Here is a 5,169-nt window from a genome sequence, read left to right as displayed (position 1 = left end):
TTTCGCAGAACAAGGGTAGGAACTGACCCTATCCTAGAAAACGAAACCCAATATGGATGGGCACATGGGAATTCAGCTTATTTGTCTTTGAGAGAGAGAGAGAGATGTTGGGATTGAATGAGGGTACAAACTTACCCTATTCTAAGAAAGGAAGCTCAATAGAGATGGGAATAGCAGAATTAAAATTGTTTGTGTGAGAGAGAGATGTTGAGACAGACTTAAACATTTGAAATTGAGGATTCTGTACATAGCAACAGAAAATGCAATAGGTTTTAGAATGTAGGCGGAGTTTGAAGAATCAACTATAGAATACAAAAGTATAGCAGCTGAGGTTGAGATCCCCATCCTAGATTACGGGGCTGTGGAAAGCCCCTGAGCAAGATAGGAAGTCTGGAATGGGTGAGGGACTGGGAACAGCCCAGACTCCCAAAAACACTGATGGAACCATTATTGGGATCTTTAGAACAGCTGAGTGAGAAATTTGACTGAAACGCCTTTTGTGATGAGGGGCTGTCATGCCGCCCAAAAAGAGAGAGGTTGCAACTGAGAACTTTGAAGAGGAAGAAGCAGACTGGAATGCACTCCCCCTTCTCCACCCACCAGGGAGAATGAGCGCAAGGCTGCTGCTGGTGGCTCCTCCACACAACAGGGAAGCCGCCCAAGATGGACAACCATCCCTCTCTATGAACTAGAGCTGAGGGAAACTGCCAAACACACCAAGCACAGGCATATGGGGTCCAACATGATGTGGGAAGAGTAGTGCTGAACGAATCGCCCCGATTCAGGGGGAAACTCGATGGAGACTCAGATCAACTGGCTCTATTTCTTGACTTGCTAGAGTTCACTTAGAGCACTAAGGATACCTTTACCCATCACAGAGAGCCATGGTGAATAACATCACCTCGGGGCTAGAGGGAGAAGCAAAGGAATGGCTAGCAGCTCTCCAGAAGAGGAGACCCCCCTAGCTGCAAGACATCGAAGGCTTCCTACAAGAGCCAGATTTGAGGAGGTGGAGGAGGATGAGTACATGGAGGATGAGCTTTGAAACCTAAAGCAGAGAGTGTGACCTATTAAGGAATACATCTGTGAATGGGGACTCATGGGGAAGCTGCCCCCTTTGCCGGAGTGGCTATTAGTTCACTTTTTCAGAATGAGCCTGGACAAGCAAATTGCCCAAGTAACAGCCTTTCTGAAGAATTCTGAGTAACCATAAAAGTTGACTGTGGATTGCACATCAACAACATGCAGAAGCAATCAGGTACTAAGGGGAAGAACAACCAGACCAGAGACCATCTGGCCAATGGGAGGCTGCACCAGTATGGCCGCCTCCAAAACCATCCCTCCCACAAAGCCAGTTGAAATGCTACAGATGTGGAGGGATGGGCAACATTGCATCAACATGCGCAACCCCAACTCCGAAACCCAAGCCAGAGCCACCACCCAGGACACAACTGGAACGAGGCCCCGGCATGCCACTGACACATCCTGAAAAGCCCTCCAGGCTGTAGGGGTACCCCCCTACCCAGCCAAAGTGGTGGGGGAATCCAGCCAATAATGACCAATTGCTGGATCCCTATGACAGAAAGGATGAAGATAAAAGTGACCCAATTGTGAGTGAATGGATGCACCCCTTTATCCTCACAATATTCCTCACAATCCCAAAAATGGAGACCCGGGGTACTTTTCAAGCCCTAATAGGCTCAGGCTGCACTAGATTCTTGATTAACCACAGTCCTGAAATTGGGGATTAGAGTGAAGAGACTAGCCCACCTGATCAGATTCAAACAAGTCGATGGGTCCCTACTAGGGGGAGTCTATACAACCCACCTGATCAAATCAGTGAGGCTAGAGCTAGCAACCCACTGGGAATCAATCCAATTCATAATAGCCCCTAAGATGACAGACACGGTCATACAGGGGCTCTCTTGGCTAGACAAGTGGGGGCTGATAATCTGATGGAAGAGGAGCATCCAGAGGCTGATGATAGCAAGAGGACCCCAACCCCTTCCACTCCAACAAATGGAAACATTGCCCACACAGGAAACCCCCCTCCCAAAGGTCCCACCAGAACAATTGGCAGCCTCCTGCAACACAACCCTAGAAGCTTAACAGATCCCCAAAGAATATCAGGACCTTTTGGAAATGATCAGCAAGGCTGAGGGTGACATCCACCCCCGTGACACAAATTATGCCATCAAAATCATTCCTGGGGCAAAACTACCCAAACCTAAACTGTACACCATGACACCCTGGGAAATGCAAGAAATGTGAAAATACATAGAGAAAAAAAAGGCAAGGGTGTTCATCAAGCCAGCCCAGCCATCAGTCACAGCTGAGTTCTATTTATAAAAAAGAAGGAACTATGTGATTGTGCATGGATTTAGGGGGCTAAACTGTGTGTGTGTGTGTGTGTGTGTGTACACAAACTATATCCCCTCCATCTCATGAAGGACATGCTGCCTCACCTACCCAAGGGAAAAATCTTTACTAAATTAGACCTCAGAGAAGCACACTACTGAGTCCACATCAGGTAGGGAGATGAATGGAAAACAGCATGCAACTGCCCCCTAGGGAGCTTCCAATTCAAAGTAATACCTTTCGGATTGCAGGGGATCCCAGCGGTGTTGATGCAGTTAATAGACAAGGTGCTGCATGAGCACCTCCATAAGGGGGTCCTTATAGGCATTGGGCTGCACGGGAAAAAGAGGCTTTTGCTGTAAGATGGGCACTGCTAACCTGGTGCCACGTGCTGGAAGTGGGGCGGGAGGAGAGAAAACATTTGAAGTCTGGGACTGACCACAAAAATCTGGAGTCCCTTAGAACCCCATGAAAACACTTGGCCAAACAAGTCCGTTGGGCTCAATACTTCAACCGTTTCAATTTCATGCTAAAACACATCTCAGGGAGAGGAATTTCCTGGCTGATGCCCTCTCCTGCATGCCCCAGTAGAATGGGAGTAGGTAGCCATCATCCCCCCTACTCAAACAGAAGCCCAAGTGACCACCAGATGACAATGTCACTGTGTTTATTTGGTTTGCCAGCTGTGCCTACATTCTGAGTTATACAGCAGAATGAACTGTCTCTTATCAGCAATGATTTACATCACATACCTTCTTGGCTCTTCTTCCTTTGTCTGTATGCCAAGGCAGACGGGGCTCTGCCAAGATGTAATTAAATAGCTTAGTAAGTTTGCATTTTTACTTTCTTTACAATTAAAATGTTTTTCTTAGATTATGCCTCGGGTTTATTTTTCTTTATTTCAAAAGTATACTTCAAGTTTTACCAAGATCCATACATTAATTTCCAGGGCGGAATTCACACCCTGACATATGGTAACAGAGGATGGTTAATCTATGGCTTTTCCTTGCTACTTATTTTTGAAGATAAACACCTAGGCTAATTAAGACAGATGATTTATCTAGCGACCGAGGAACGCTGATTTAAATTGCTTCTACGATGACTAAGAAAAAAAAGCTTAGAATACATTCTGATGACTCCAGCCTCTCTGATGGAGAAGAGAAAAACATTTTACACAGATTTGCAACTCTTGAAGCCCCCTTTGCTCCAGCAACTGGACCCGGTGGAGAATCTGCCATGGGAGAGATGTTCTCACACAGATCTCAAGAAGATAAAGCTGCTTTTGAAGGTGACGTGTTCCGACCGAGGCCAGTAACACCTCTTTATAATTATGCATGCTCCCAAACACTTCTTAGAGATTTTGAAACGCTTGGTGCCAGGCCAAAGCTTTCACAGCGGGAGAAATTTCACTCCAACACAGAGGGAAAAATGTATGATTCTCTCTGAAGCTCTGAGGAAGCTATGGAAAGCTATCATAATCAAATAGAATATTTTGAACACCAGCTGTTCCAGGCCAAAAATGTTTATTCCATGCTCAAGTCACAGAAGAGGGATTCTCATGCTTTTCAAATTTCTGAAAATGCCATCTTGCCTTCTTCTCCAAAGCCTAAGATGCACCCCCTGGAGGATATTGTGTCAGGCAAATCAGAACAGAGAGCTGTGCACACGTCACAATTGCCATGTGATCTCCTTTGTTCTCCAATTGCACATGCCACGCAGGCAGAAATATTACAGCCAAAAGATGTAACCACAGCACCATCTCCTGGCAGAAATAATTTACTACATAGAGCCGATATGCATGTTAAAATTCAGGCTGCAATGCAACAAGTGCCCCCACATGCCCAATTTTAGCGCCCCCTGGTGGTGTTGGAGCCTTCTCAGATGGAGCACAAGAGTACTTAATGCAGCCTCCAGCAAGCCATGCTTTTATTCCTGCTCAAGCACCGGCCCCACAGGTGCAACAACAAGCATTTCAAATGCACATTCCTCAACAGGTATTTTCTGTCGCTCCATTGACTGGAGAGTCAAAACTAAAAATGTCAGGACAGAATTATAAAGCCTGGGTCAGTGAGGTTTCACTTTTGCTTCGCAGAGAAGGTACCCATTGTATAGTGTTTAATCCTCCTGCCCAGCCATGGACTCCTGCAATAAGAGACTTAGAGACTAAGGCTTGCACAACATTATTGATGTCCATGGATACTGAACTGCAGGTTATTTTTCCACCTGATGCAACAGCCCAATAAATTTGGGCCCAATTGGAAAATTGCTACAGGCCCGTTTCAATCGAATCTTCATGTTTGCTCATGTCTGAATTCCATGGTTTGAGATTGAAACCTGGTGAACAAATTGGTGGACATTTGACCAAACTGAAAGGAATGAGAAAAGAATTGGGAGAAAGAGGCCATTTTATTGATGATGTTCAAATGATCAGCATTATCATTCACTCATTGAATTATGAATGGAAAGATGCCATTGCAAAGATTAACCATGTGCCTATTGCTCAATGCACAGTAGATAATATTTGCAGGCTCTTAATTGAGGAGGAAGCTTTAATTTTAGCCATGCCACATTTGCGAGGGCCACGCGTGTCAAGAGCTCCAGCGAGACATCCCTTCCAAGGAAGAACCTTACCTCCAAGGATGCCAAGATGCTACATCTGTAACCATGTGGGACATGACACCCGGGATTGTCCCCAACGAGTTCCAGCTCCCATCACATATCAGCCCACAGGAACAGACTCCAGAGGCAGAGGTAGAGGTGGAAGACAAGATCGTTGTGGTCCAAGGCGTGATCCACAAGCTCCACTCAGCC

The sequence above is a fragment of the Natrix helvetica genome (genome assembly GCF_964273705.1).
Source record: "Natrix helvetica genome assembly, chromosome: 1".
Classification (NCBI taxonomy): Eukaryota; Metazoa; Chordata; class Lepidosauria; order Squamata; family Natricidae; genus Natrix; species Natrix helvetica.
The sequence above is the reverse complement of the archived record's forward strand: the minus strand, read 5'-3'. Positions refer to the sequence as shown.